The 15,828-nt window shown below is 45.3% G+C and overlaps 1 protein-coding gene across 5 annotated transcripts in view; it reads right to left on the bottom strand.

Moving 5' to 3' along the window:
• COP1 (COP1 E3 ubiquitin ligase) overlaps positions 1–15,828 on the bottom strand; it is a 468,098-nt gene that overhangs the window by 214,648 nt on the left and 237,622 nt on the right. The gene's annotated exons all lie outside the window — the stretch shown is intronic.

Here is a 15,828-nt window from a genome sequence, read left to right as displayed (position 1 = left end):
TGAGGAAAGAAGAAACCAGAGATGACAAAAGGTAGGAAAAATATTTTTTGTTATTACTTTAGAATAAAGTAGTATTGTAACTGCATTAATAAACGTTTATAAATAGAAAATGGAAATAGGATTCTTTTTATAGGACTAATTTAAATACTTTTTTTTTTTTTACTAACTTTTGGAGAACAATATCCTCTTCCTCAGGTCAGGACAAAATACCCTAATAACAATATACTGCACTTACTGTACTGACCCCTGAGGGAGGAGGGTTTGGTCTCTAAAAGCTAATTGAAAAAATGGATTAGTCCAATAAAATGGTATTTTCTTATTTATAATTTTTGTTTTATTTCTATTTGCTAATTTGTAAAGTGGAGATTATTTGTCGGGTTTTGTTTTCAAATTTTACATCTGCTTTCTTTATAGTTTTGTACAGTATTAGGGGATGTGTCTGTTGATGTTGCATTGTATGCAGAGTCTGGCTTCTTAGCGACTTAGTGTAATTATTGTCTACATATTTCTATTTCTAGTTTGCAATTACTTACACCCTTGCCCAGTTTGGAATATGTATGCTGGGTGTATGACAGAGATGTTTGAAAGAGTAGAGGAGAAGCTCTATATGTAAAGACCGATATCCAAGCGACTGAAATGCAGGGGACCTGGGGAAATGACGATGCAATATGGATAGCTTTGAAAAGAGAAGATAGAACTTCTATCTAAGTGGGTGTTGTCTACAGACCTCCAACTCAAGCACAGCAAATTGATAAACATCTTGTTGCAGATATCGAAAAGCTGGGGAAGAAAGGAGAGGTGCTGTTGTTGGATGATTTCAACCTGCTGGATGCGGATTAGAAAGTTCTGTCTGCAGAACTGAAAAGAAGCAGAGAGATAGTGGATGCCTTTCAAAAGGCTCTGCTCAGACAAATGGTGATGGAACTGATGAGGGAAAAAGCGATACTGGATCTGGTGCTCACAAATGGGAAAAGTGTCTCTAATGTCTGAGCGTGTGCCCCCTAGGCAGTAGCGATCATCAAATAGTTTGGTTTTAACAATTAAAGTGAAGGACAGCCATACAAAAATCATAGTCCTGGATTTCAAACGTGTGGATTTTAGTAAAGTGGAGGAGTCTCTAAAAAAAGAGCTAATAGGAAGGGAGGATACAAGGGAAGTGGAAAAACAGAGGTCCAAGCTTAAAGGAACAATAAAAAAGCCTACTAACCTTTATGTGAGGAAAATAAACAAAAACAAGAGAAAAAGGGAAACCAATATGGTTCTCCAAACTAGTGGCAGAGAAAATAAAGGCAAAGAGTTGGTGTTCGTGAAATATAAAAATACTCAAAAAAAAGGTGCACAAAACAGAATGCTGAATGAACATGAAAGAAGCCAAGAGAGAGATACATCTGGTGAAAGTGAAGGCAGAAGAGCAAATGAAAAAAGGAAGATGAAAAATGGAATTGCGAGAATGAAAGATGCTATGAACCGCTATATGGAGCGTGATGAGGAAAAAGCAAACGTGCTAAACAAACACTTCTGCTCTGTGTTCATGGAAGAAAATCCTGCAGAAGGACCACGATTGGCAAGCAGGAGTGGATACCATGCCATTCACGGAAGAATGTGTTTATGAACAACTTGAAAAATCAAAGGTTGACAAAGCCATGGGGACTGGATAGGATCCATCCCAGGATATTGAAGGAGCTCAGAGATGTTCTGACGGCTCCACTTAAAGATTTGTGGTTCCGTGGGACTGGAGAAGAGCAGATGTGGTTTCTCTTCACAAAAATGGTCACAGAGATGAAGCGGAAACTACAGGCAGGTAAGTTTAATTTTGGTTATTGGAAAAATAATGGAGCATTAAATGAAGTAAAAGGACACTAAACTTCCTAGATCTAATGAATGAAAAGATTTGAAACAACATGGCTTTACTAGAGGTAAATCAAGCCAAATGAATCTGATTGAATTCTTTGACTGGTGACCAGAGAATTAGATCAAGCAAGTGTGCTAGATATAATTTACTTAGATTTCAGCAAAGGCTCTTGAACAAACTTGACCGACTGAAGTTAGGACCCAAGTGGGGAACTGGACTAGAAACCTGTTGATGGACAGACATCAAAGAGTGGTGGCTAATGGAATTTGCTGGGAAGAAGAAAAGGTGAGTAGTGGAGTGCCTCCAGGATCGGTGTGGACAGATTCCATTCAATGTGTTTGTGAGCAATACTGCTAAAGGGTTAGAAGGAAAGGTTTGGCTTTTTGCAGATGATACCAAGATTGGTAACAGAGTGGACACCCCAAAGGGAGTGGAAAACATGACAAAAGATCTCCAAAAGTTGGAAGTATGGTCTGATGTCTGGCAACTAAAATTCAATACAAAGAAGTGCAAAATGATGCATTTGGGAAGCAGAAATCTGAGGGCGACCTTGGGGTGATAGTGTCTGAGGATCTGAAGGCAACAAGACAGGGACTGGAGCCAGGAGGATGCTAGGCTGTAGATAGAGAAGTGTAAACAACAGAAGAAAGGAGGTGTTAATGCCCCTCTATAGGTCATCAATGAGGCCCCACTTGGAGTATTGTGTTCAATTTTGGAGACCATACCTAGCCAAGGATATACGAAGACTTAAAGCTGTCTAAGAAAGTGACAAAAATGGTAGGAGTTTGCATCAAAAGTAGTACAAGAGACAAGGATAGGAGGGACTGGAGGGACGGGTGATATGATACAGACATTTAAATATTTGAAAGGTATTAATATAGGACCAAATCTTTTCCAGAGAAGGGAAATTGGTACAACTATAGGACATAAATTGAGGTTGAGGGGTTATGGACTTAAAGAATGTTATGAAATTCTTTTTCACGGAGAGGGTGATAGATGCTTGGAATGCCCTCCCAAGGGAGGTGGTGGAAAGGAAAACTGTGTTGGAATTCAAAAAAGTTTGGTATGAACACAAGAGGATTGCTAATTAGAATATAAACGGGCAAACTTTCCAGCAAAGGATCCAGCAAAGGAGATTGTTTGGGTAGGTTGCAGTGAGCTTCAACGGCAACTCTAGTAGTTGGAACCTAAAAAACAGTACCGAGTAGACTTCTAAGGTCTATGGCCCGGAAATAACAAAGAAAAAAAGCCATTTTCATTTAATCAAGAAATTATAATGCATATGATTACAGGGCAGACTAGATGGACCATTCAGATCTTTATCTGATGTCATTTACTATGTTCTGTTAGCACTGACTGTGCAGGATCAATCTGTACTAATCCGGCTTGTTGATGTTCTAGTGCTCACTGCAGTGTTTAAAATGTTGCCTTTTCCTAGGTGCACCCTTGTTGTGCGACTTGTGGATTATTACTAAAAATATTTTTTTATAGATATAGAGGAGGGGGTGTTAAAAAAAATGATCAGCTTCGAATGTCAAATATGTTAGGTACGCAACTGGGATTTGCTTATTCTTAAAAATTACACAAGCAACCATGATGAAGACTCTTTCCAATGCTAGTGAATATATAACCAATTATTATAAATTTACAAAAGACTTTCAGGTAATATGCAAAGTTTGTTTCTGTGGACTTTTACCTGCAGCATTCAGGAGGCATTTCAAAAGGATGGGGGGCTCTTAGGCTTAACAAAGGTGAGGATAAAAGATTGAAGTAAATGCACAGTTTTGAATAGGGGAATGAGAGTTGTATACCACTTTTTAGTTGTTACACATTCATAGTCAAAAATAATGATTAATCAATTACTCACAATGCGTAGTACCATACTTAGAATGGGGGGGGGGGGGAAGAGGAAGGGGATGTTTGTGCTTCTTAGCTTTCTTACATGATACCTTCCCTGATGAGAGAGGCATGTATGAAGATTACCGTATTTTCACGCATATAACGCGCGCGTTATACGCGTTTTTACCTACCGCGCATACCCCTCGCGCGTTATATGCACGCGCGCGGTATACAAAAGTTTTAAAACATAGTTCCCACCCCGCCCGACGCCCGATTCACCCTCCCAGCAGGACCACTCGCACCCCCACCCCGAACGACCACTCGCACGCGCTCCCACCCGCACCCGCATCCACGATCGGAGCAAGAGGGAGCCCAAGCCCTCTTGCCCGGCCGACTCCCCGACGCCCGATTCACCCTCCCAGCAGGACCACTCGCACCCCCACCCCAAACGACCACTCGCACGCGCTCCCACCCGCACCCGCATCCACGATCGGAGCAAGAGGGAGCCCAAGCCCTCTTGCCCAGCCGACTCCCCGACGTCCGATACATCCCCCCCCCCGGCAGGACCACTCGCACCCCCACCCCGAACGACCGCTCGCACGCGCTCCCACCCGCAATCGGAGCAAGAGGGAGCCCAAGCCCTCTTGCCCGGCCGACTCCCCGACGTCCGATACATCCCCCCCCCAGCAGGACCACTCGCACCCCCACCCCGAACGACCGCTCGCACGCGCTCCCACCCGCACCCGCATCCACGATCGGAGCAAGAGGGAGCCCAAGCCCTCTTGCCCGGCCGACTCCCCGACGTCCGATACAACCCCCCCCCCCCGGCAGGACCACTCGCACCCCCACCCCGAAGGACCGCCGACTTCCCGACAATATCGGGCCAGAAGGGAGCCCAAACCCTCCTGGCCACGGCGACCCCCTAACCCCACCCCGCACTACATTACGGGCAGGAGGGATCCCAGGCCCTCCTGCCCTCGACGCAAACCCCCCTCCCCCCCAACGACCGTCCCCCCCCAAGAACCTCCGACCGCCCCCCAGCCGACCCGCGATCCCCCTGGCGACCCCCACGACCCCCCCACCCCCCTTCCCCGTACCTTTGGTAGTTGGCCGGACAGACGGGAGCCAAACCCGCCTGTCCGGCAGGCAGCCAACGAAGGAATGAGGCCGGATTGGCCCATCCATCCTAAAGCTCCGCCTACTGGTGGGGCCTAAGGCGCGTGGGCCAATCAGAATAGGCCCTAGAGCCTTAGGTCCCACCTGGGGGCGCGGCCTGAGGCACATGGTCGGGTTGGGCCCATGTGCCTCAGGCCGCGCCCCCAGGTGGGACCTAAGGCTCCAGGGCCTATTCTGATTGGCCCACGCGCCTTAGGCCCCACCAGTAGGCGGAGCTTTAGGATGGATGGGCCAATCCGGCCTCATTCCTTCGTTGGCTGCCTGCCGGACAGGCGGGTTTGGCTCCCGTCTGTCCGGCCAACTACCAAAGGTACGGGGAAGGGGGGTGGGGGGGTCGTGGGGGTCGCCAGGGGGGTCGCAGGTCGGCTGGGGGGGCGGTCGGAGGTTCTTGGGGGGGGCGGTCGTTGGGGGGGAGGGGGGTTTGCGTCGAGGGCAGGAGGGCCTGGGATCCCTCCTGCCCGTAATGTAGTGCAGGGTGGGGTTAGGGGGTCGCCGTGGCCAGGAGGGTTTGGGCTCCCTTCTGGCCCAACTACCAAAGGTACGGGGAAGGGGGGTGGGGGGTCGTGGGGGTCGCCAGGGTGGTCGCGGGTCGGCTGGGGGGGCGGTCGTTGGGGGGAGGGGGGTTTGCGTCGAGGGCAGGAGGGCCTGGGATCCCTCCTGCCCGTAATGTAGTGCGGGGTGGGGTTAGGGGGTCGCCGTGGCCAGGAGGATTTGGGCTCCCTCCTGGCCCGATATTGTTGGGGAATCGGCGGTCCTTCGGGGGGAGGGATGTATCGGACGTCGGGGGGGGGGGCATCAGGCTTTCAGGATGGGGACAGACCTTCAAGGGGGGACAGTGCACGGAAGTCAGGGGGGGTGAACGGAGAGTCGGGACAGCGCACGGAAAGTCAGGGCAGTGCACGGAAGTCAGGGGGGGGTGAACGGAGAGTCGGGACAGCGCACGGAAAGTCGGGGCAGTGCACGGAAGTCAGGGGGGGGTGAACGGAGAGTCGGGACAGCGCACGGAGAGGCGGGGCAGTGCACGGAAGTCAGGGGGGTGAACGGAGAGTCGGGCAGCATGCGCGGTATAATCGTGAGCGCGTTATACCAAAGTTTTTGTGCTTATCATCGTGATTTCTGCGCGCTATACACGTGTGCGCGTTTTATACGGGTGCGTGTTATTTGCGTGAAAATACGGTATGTTGAATCTTGTCTCTGAAGAGAGTCCGATGTTCGGTGCTCTTGGGTCAGTGTCGGCGCACACGTTGTCGATACCGATGCCAATGTCAGTGCAGGGTGAGCATCATGTTCGGAATCTCCTGCTGTGCTGGATGTCAATGCTGATCCAAAAGGTTTAGCACACTAGATTTTTTAGGCTTTCAGTGACATTTTTGGCATACATACACAGAGTTCACAATGAATATCTCTATGATTAGGACCCAGACACTGAACACACCACTTATGGGTGACAGAGCCTGAAATGGTCCAATTACATAGAGTACATTCCTTGAAACTGTCCAGCACCCTCTTTGACATGGAGGGGAAAAAATGGTCGATGCAAAGTCAAAAGGTTTGATGGCTCAGGGAGGTTGAGTGAAAAGTATACCAAGAAAAACTTTGATGCACCCTAGCTCAAATAAGGGTTTTGAAGTGGCTCAAAGGAACAAAAAAACGTCCTGTAAGGTAATAGATTTATCTACAGAAGATTCATTTACAGAAATTTCTGGCAATTGGACAGCAGTTAATACAGTTCCAGATTTCTTCAATGAAGTTGCTGTCGAATCCATATCGGTTAAGTGGGAAGAAATTGATTCCGCTCCTTCAGGAGTGGAATTTTTTTCTTCTAGTATTTTTAAATTTGGTTGAGAGGGAGGTGATGGTTCGCCAGAGGAGAGTGAGGCAGAATGAGAGTAAAGGTCAGTCTTACCTCCCGGAGATGTTACATGAATAGGACACAGATGACGATCCATCGGACCTGTTCCTGAGGTTGATGGTATAACCTTTGCCTTTCTTTTTCCCATTAGTGATTCCTCCCTTTTTGTCTGTGTCTCCTTATGGCTCCAAAGGGGCTCAAAAGAGCCAATACCTGCCCCTTTAGTCACACCCCTTCAGTTACACAACCGCGGCTGAAGATCTTTCTTAAATCGGGAGAAAGGATCTCCCCTCCTGATGCTGACTGACGTCAGATAGGTAGCCAGCGGGGGTGCCTGCTTGCCGGTCTCTGCTCTAATCGGGTAGGAAAGCAGCCCTCAAAAGCCCGTGGCTGAAGATCTTTCTTAAATCGGGAGAGAGGACCTCTCCTCCTGATGCTGACTGACATCAGGTGTCAGGTATATAGGGGAGTCCCTCTGGGTGAACTTTGCCAGAGGAAGTGGCAAATGCCTATATCTGGGCATTGTATACAGGCCTCCTAAACAACAGGACGACATAGACAAAGAATTAATTGAAGACATTGAGACCTTCACTCTGCGTGGAGACACTGTACTGTTAGGAGATTTCAACATGCCAGATGTAAACTGGAACAAAATTTCAGCCACAACCAGCAGCAGCAGAAAGCTGCTAACATCTATACGGGGTGCAAAACTCAAACAGATGGTTCTGGAGCCCACCAGGGATCAGGCGATTCTCGACCTGATACTCACCAATGGAGATAGCGTCACAGATGTTTCGGTAGGCGAGGCGTTGGCCTCCAGCGACCACAAAATGGTGTGGTTTCACCTCAGGAAGGGATCCAAGAGGTCGAACACATCAACGAAGGTCCTTAACTTTAAGGGCACTGACTTCGAGAGCATGGGAAATTGTCTATGAGGTGCTGCAAACCCAAGACACAACAGATGATGTGGAGGTCATGTGGTCAGCTTTAAAATCTACCCTACATGAGGCAACCAACCTTTTTATAAGGTCTGTGAGTAAACAGCGGAGAAATAACAAACCCCAATGGTTCTCTGCAAAGATCTCAGAACTCATAAAACAGAAGAAGAGAGCATTTGTATCCCACAAACTATCACATCGACCAGAAGACAAAGAAGCTTATCTAGAAAAATCTAGAACTGTCAAAACGGCGGTCAGATACGCCAAACTCAGGATGGAAGAAGATTTAGCTAGGAATATTAAAAAAGGGGATAAATCCTTCTTTAGGTATGTTAGTGATAGAAAGAGGAATACAGACGGGATAGTGCGCCTAAGGAAACCTGACGGCAACTTTGCAGAATCGGACCCCGATAAAGCTCACCTACTGAACAAATACTTCTGCTCAGTATTTACCTGAGGCACCAGGATCCGGCCCACAGCTGCAAACAAGAGAGAGCTCAGAAGACCTGTTCAGGAATTTTGAATTTTCCACCAGCAGCATCTACCAAGAATTATCAAGGCTCAAAGTGCATAAAGCCATGGGACCAGATAATTTGCACCCCAGAGTGCTTAGGGAATTGAGAGATGTCCTGGCAGAACCATTAGCTGCGCTCTTCAATCTTTCCCTGGGCACGGGAAAAGTTCCACTAGACTGGAAAACAGCTAATGTCATTCCGCTCCACAAAAAGGGATGCAGGTTAGACACTGCAAATTACAGACCGGTAAGTCTCACGTCAATAGTGTGCAAGCTTATGGAAACATTGATTAAACACAAATTAGACACGGTTATGGATGATGAGAGACTGAGGGATCCACACCAGCATGGATTTACTAAGGGGAGATCCTGCCAATCCAACTTGATCAGCTTCTTCGACAGGGTAACAAAAGAACTGGATAAAGGAGAGTCCCTGGATGTGTTGTATCTGGACTTCAGCAAGGCTTTTGACAGCGTCCCACACCGTAGACTTTTGAACAAGATGAATTCATTGGGGCTAGGAGAAATATTAACTGCATTGGTTAAAGACTGGCTCAGTGGTAGACATCAGAGGGTGGTGGTAAACGGTACCCCCTCTGAAAAGTCGGAAGTGCACAGTGGAGTACCGCAGGGCTCGGTCCTGGGCCCAATCCTTTTTAATATCTTCATACAAGATCTGCCTCAGGGACTTCGAGGGAAAATTGCATTATTTGCTGATGATGCTAAATTGTGCAACATAGTGAGCGGAGATACCATGCCCGACGCTATGACACAGGACATACTTGTTCTGGAACACTGGTCTACTCTTTGGCAGCTGAATTTCAATGCCAAAAAGTGTAAGATAATGCACCTTGGTGGCAGAAACCCATGCAGAACCTACACTCTGAATGGTGAGACCTTAACCAGAACTGTGGCAGAACGAGACCTGGGAGTAATCATTAGTGAAGATATGAAGGCAGCTAATCAGGTGGAGAAAGCCTCATCTAAAGCTAGACAAATGCTGGGTTGCATCCGGAGAAGCTTTGTCAGCCGAAGGCCCGAGGTGGTGATGCCGCTGTACAGGTCCATGGTGAGACCACATCTGGAGTACTGTGTACAGTTTTGGAGGCCACATTATCGGAAGGATGTGCTAAGAATGGAATCGGTTCAACGATTGGCCACCAAGATGGTCTCAGGGCTCAAGGATGTCCCTTATGAAGAACAACTAGGTAGGTTGCACCTTTATTCTCTCGAGGAACGCAGAGAGAGGGGTGACATGATAGAGACGTTCAAATACGTTACTGGCCGCATTGAGGTGGAAGAAGATATCTTCTTCCTTACAGGCCCTACGGCGATAAGGGGGCATCCGCTGAAACTCAGGGGAGGGAGATTCCATGGTGACACTAGGAAGTACTTCTTCACCGAAAGAGTGGTCGACTGTTGGAATAATCTTCCACTTCAGGTAGTTGAGGCCAGTAACGTGACTAATTTTAAGATCAAATGGGATCAACACGTGGGCTCACTTCAAAGAGGAACTTAGAGGGGAGGGTTATTTGAGTGGGCAGACTTGTTGGGCCGTAGGCCCTTTTCTGCCGTCATATTCTATGTTTCTATCAGGTAGGTAGCCTGCGGGGGTGCCTGCTTGCCGGTCTCTGCTCTAATCGGGTAGGAAAGCAGCCCTCCTCCACTTCAAATTCCCAGCATACAACAATATAGTCTACCAGGCAAATTACCTTATCCATCCAATATCAATTGGCAAAATGCTGGAACCAACTACTGCTTGCAATACAATCTTGTGACCACCATCTCAGGTTCAGAAAACTTTTAAAAGCAATTCTGTACCAAGTCAGGGAGCCAATCCTGAATTATCTGAATGCCAATTGTACGAGGGGTGTTCAATAATTTATTTACCTCAGTAGTAAAGTTTTCAAAAAATTTTTGTTTTATTTTTCAATATACTCCACTAATAGCTCCATACACTTCATTCACTTTTCCTGCATACATTTTGAGCTGGGTAATTGGACATAAGCGCACGCTTAAGCAGCAGTACCTGTAATTAAGCTGCTAGTTTCACTCTAGGTGTGTAAAAATGTACATGGAAAATGACACATGACGCAAGTTTTATTAAAATAGTTATTTCCGTTTATTAATTGCCATAATGGACTTCAAAAGGTTGGTTGCGTCATCTGGGAAATCTTTACAGACACCAAACGCTGGCATTCTGACAAAGATCTCAACTCGATAATTCATTGCTCCCCAATATATACCTTTTGTCCTGCATGACATCATTACTTGTCAGCCAATCCATTAACAGAGACTGTCCTTAAATTTGGACAAAGAACTTCCTTTTAACATGAAAATATAAGTTCCAGAAATCATATATGTTTACATTCATTTCTGAATATACATAAACATTTTACTACATATCCAATATTCTTTTTGCCCCTCTCAAAACTTATTTCAGACAGTTCGTCTGTGAAAAAGGATACCTGCTAAAAAGTTCTTGTCCCTGTTAGCACCATAGAAAGGAGGAGGGATATTCCCCCTCCTGCTCTGAGCTTTGCAAAAACTGACAGTTTCAAATTTCACTAACACACAGACTCAGAAAACTGAGATCCCTTCCTATGCTAGAGACTAGTACAGCGTCTCTGATTCTAACTTAACTAATTCCAGATGTTGCCTCAGGATTTCTCAGTTTCTTGCATCTTTAAAATATATAAAATATTGGAAATTAAGTACACACCATTCTTTCACATATCTTTCATACATCCATCATTCTTTCGGGGCCCCTTTCATCCACAGATCCACACTATATATTTCATTCATATTTAATGCAAGAAAGCTTTTTCTTCTATGCCCAATATTGAAATGTGAAATCATGCTACCCAGCCCAAGCCCATCTGGTATCAATTAGACCCATGAAGCTCAAGGTGGGAAAACCCTGAACAAAATACAGACAGAGAGAAAATCACTAACACAAAATGGAGTCACTACCTCAAGATGGAGTTCTTAATATCTTTCTATGTATCATGTATATCCTCATTTCCTCTATGGTCTGGCTTAATAGCGAAGTACATAAAAAGAATATTATTATGCTTTTCCTTAATATTAATCTGTAGTGTGTTTTTCTGGCCTTGGCTACATCCATATTCAGATTTTTATTCACCAACTTTTCATACGCTTCTATTGGGCGTGGCCTTAACACATATGCTTGTATCTAAATAGAGTTACCCAGAACCATACGAAAAGCAGGCATTTTTGTAGAAAAAACTCCCAAAATACTGCACCGTCACATCTTATTCATTATCCATTCCATAGTGCCCCCTTTATTCAGTTTTTAACCTCTTTGAAAATAATTATTCCGTTTGACCTTCAAACCAGGAAATCACAGCTTCCTTTGTCTTCAGCACTTGAAAACCGCTGTCCATGCAGAGATTTCTTCAAAACTCGGAACAGTAGGAAATAATCTGAGGGAGCCAGGTCAGAACTGTAGGGAGGATAGCTCACCTGTTGAAACCCACATTCTCAGATGGCAGCCTACGATTGTCATAATATATGCACTAGTGCATTATCGTGATGAAGTAGAATGCCTGTTGTGAGATTTCCTCGTCTTTTCTCTTTGATCGACTCCAACAAAGCGATCGTGTTGGCATAACTCTCCCCAATTATAGTTGTCTTGTGTGGAATGAACTCCAGAAACAAAAGTCCTTCATCATCCGAGACGACAGTTGCCATGACTTTGCCTGCAGATTTTTCTGTCTTGAACTTTATGGGGTGGAGGATAATTTGTGCTTCTACTGCATTGATTCCATTTTGGACTCAGGATCTCTGTGATAGACCCAAGTTTCATCTCCAGTCACCAAATGATGAAAAAAATTCCCTTTGTCTTCACAGAGCATCTCCAAGTTCTCCTGACAGCACTAGAACCTCGTGGCCTTCTGAAATGGCATCAACATTCTTAGAACCCATCTTGCACTAATCTTGGACATGCCCATCTTTTCATGAATTATTTTCCAAACTGTCCTTGTGAAGATGTCCATTTCTTCAGCTATTCGAGAAACCTTAATTCGTCTGTCTGATAAAATTAAATCCTCAACTTTCTTGCATATGTCTGTGGAAGTTGCTTCCATAGGCCATCCAGTGTGAGGGTCATCTTCATTGGACTCTCTACCCCACTTAAACTGCTTACTCCAAAATTTTACTTTGTAGGATGATGGGGCAGATTCCCAATAAACTGCAGTCATGTGTTCATGATCTCCTTTGGCTTTTTCCCTTTTGTGGAAAATTTTCTCTCTTAACGGTGCTCCAAATCTTACTTGAGTCGCACAACTCTGACGTCCTGCCTTTTGGAATGTTAGACTCACACGGAGCCACACATGAGAAATCTTGAGACATGCTACAATGTCAGGTGGCCCAGAATTCAGTAGTATGCTGTCTATTTAAATTGCTTGATAAATCTTAACCAATTGTTAGTGTAGTCCTTATTCACTTCTCTCTAAATCACTAACTATTCTCTGTACTCTTTTTAAATCTCTAATATTGTAAAGCTATATGGTGCCTGTTTATATATTGCGGCCCCATATACACTGTAAAGAGATTATTGGTCTAGTACTAACATATACTTCATAATATATGTATATATATATTAATTCTTAATTTTTTCATTTGTATGGACCTTCGGATATCAACTGGATCATGAATAATGCCTAGCAATCTCTTGTTTTCATCAGTCCACTTTATTGTTTATTTACTCAAAACTCTAAAATTCATTTAGTTTCATACTTATTCTTAATTTCATAATTCCATAACTATTTCTTCATTGTATTTCATTTTAGTTTTCTTCATTTCCTTACCTAATGTCTTTTTCTTCTAATTTAATCTTATTACTTAGCTACTTAGCTTCGAGGTTAGCTCTCAAAATGTTCATCAATGCCACCTCTTCAGACATGCATGTTTCAAACAATGTTTTTCTTCAGGGTCGAGGGGAACAATCGAGTGTATGCAGTCTTTCTATTGGTTTGAAGAAAGACTGCATACACTCGATTGTTCCCCTCGACCCTGAAGAAAAACATTGTTTGAAACAAGCATGTCGGGAGAGGTAGCATTGATGAACATTTGAGAGCTAACATCAAAGCTAAGTAGCTAAGTAATAAGATTAAATTAGAAGAAAAAGACATTAAGTAAGGAAATGAAGGAAACTAAAATGAAATACAATAAAGAAATAGTAATGGAATTATGAAATTAAGAATAAGTATGAAACTAAATGAATTTTAGAGTTTTGAGTAAATAAACAATAAAGTGGACTGATGAAAACAAGAGATTGCTGGGCATTATTCATGATCCAGGTGATATCCGAAGATCCATACAAATGAAAAAATAAAGAATTAATATATATACAGTGGTGCCTCGCATAACGGACGCCTCGCACAGCGAACGCTGCGCACAACGAACTTTATGTCTTGATCCGTACAACGAACTTCGTTTCACACAACGAAGTCGCCCGAGCTGCATCCTTCCGCGCAGGCACTGCACTTAACTGCCCTCTCTCCGCCTGGCTCCCTCTTGCCCCCCCGACTCCCCGACACGATCGGAGCAAAAAGGAGCCCAAGCCCTCTTGCCCCGCCGATTCCCCAACTCCCCACACAATATCGGGCCAGGAGGGAGCCCAAGTCCTCCTGGCCACGGCGACCCCCTAACCCCACCCTGCACTACATTACGGGCAGGAGGGATCCCAGGCCCTCCTGCCCTCGACGCAAACCCCCCTCCCCCCAACGACCGCCCCCCCCAAGAACCTCCGACCACCCCCCCAGCCGACCCGCGACCCCCCTGGCCGACCCCCACCCCCCTTCCCCGTACCTTTCTGTAGTTGGCCGGACAGACGGGAGCCAAACCCGCCTGTCCGGCAGGCAGCCAACGACGGAATGAGGCCGGATTGGCCCATCCGTCCCAAAGCTCCGCCTACTGGTGGGGCCTAAGGCGCCTGGGCCAATCAGAATAGGCCCGGGAGCCTTAGGTCCCTCCTGGGGGCGGGGCCTGAGGCACATGGGCCCAACCCGACCATGTGCCTCAGGCCCTGCCCCCAGGAGGGACCTAAGGCTCCCGGGCCTATTCTGATTGGCCCAGGCGCCTTAGGCCCCACCAGTAGGTGGAGCTTTGGGACGGATGGGCCAATCCGGCCTCATTCCGTCGTTGGCTGCCTGCCGGACAGGCGGGTTTGGCTCCTGTCTGTCCGGCCAACTACAGAAAGGTACGGGGAAGGGGGGGGGGGGTGTCGTGGGGGTCGGCCAGGGGGGTCGCGGGTCGGCTGGGGGGGCGGTCGGAGGTTCTTGGGGGGGGCGGTCGTTGGGGGGAGGGGGGTTTGCGTCGAGGGCAGGAGGGCCTGGGATCCCTCCTGCCCGTAATGTAATGCGGGGGGGGGTTAGGGGGTCGCCGTGGCCAGGAGGATTTAGGCTCCCTCCTGGCCCGAACAACTAGGGGGGGGGGGTCGCCAGGGCCAGGAGGACTTACCGTAAGCACCGTAAGGAGGTTAAGAAGGAGATGTTAGGGCATGTAAAGTAAGGGCATGTAAACAGTACCCGGCGTATAAGACGACCCCCGACTTTGGGGAGGATTTTAAGGTACTGAAAAGTCGTCTTATACGCCGGCAAATACGGTATGTTTTTAGATGTATCTAAATAAAAATAATAACAAAAAATTTATCTTTTTTTATGTCATCTTAGCATATTTTATGCTACAGAACGAATTATTTTTTTTAACATGTATTGTTATGGGAAAACGCGTTTCACATAACGAACTTTTCGCATAACAAACTTGCTCCTGGAACCAATTAAGTTCGTTGTGTGAGGCACCACTGTATATATATATATATACATATATTATGAAATATGTTAGTACTAGACCAATAATCTCTTTACAGTGTATATGGGGCCGCAATATATAAACAGGCACCATATAGCTTTCCAATATTAGAGATTTAAAAAGAGTACAGAGAATAGTTAGTGATTTAGAGAGAAGTGAATAAGGACTACACTAACAATTGTATTTAATAAAATTAGATAAAATTAGCACATATTTTATCATTAAAAACAAACAAAAACAAATGTAAATACAAAAGAGTAGGAAAAAAGCACCATAGAACTCATAAATGTATAAATCACTAGCTGCAAGGTAACTCATAAACGTATAAATCACTGGCACCAAGAAATTAATTAAAAAGACTTAATTTTGCATAAGGCACTCAGTTACCATAAAAAACTTTAAAACCATACCTTAAAAGGTCATGGATGATGATATTCAAAGAAAACTGCCACCCACGTAGATTTAACCCAAATTCAAAAAAGGAATGTCATCTAATTATGTAAAAAAAGGAGGGGTGAAAAAACATCTAAAAACACATATAAAGCCATACAAGTTATATAAATAAATAAATAGGTTTCATTAAAAGATTGAAGTGACAACTGTACTAAAATATTGAAGCTAGTAAAAATATATAACAGCTACTGAAAAAGCTAATAAAAACAAGCTCCCCCACTAGATGATGCAATGTAAAGTAAAAAAGTACTAAAGCTAGCAGTTTGATAAAATGTAGGAGTCAAGTCTATTGTAAATGAAGGAGTGCTAAAACAAGCAATTTAATTGAAACATAAAGACAAACTGTAATGAAATATCTATATTTGGA

Source organism: Geotrypetes seraphini, chromosome 12 (genome assembly GCF_902459505.1).
Source record: "Geotrypetes seraphini chromosome 12, aGeoSer1.1, whole genome shotgun sequence".
Lineage (NCBI taxonomy): Eukaryota > Metazoa > Chordata > Amphibia > Gymnophiona > Dermophiidae > Geotrypetes > Geotrypetes seraphini.
This window is presented reverse-complemented; position numbering and strand designations above follow the sequence as displayed.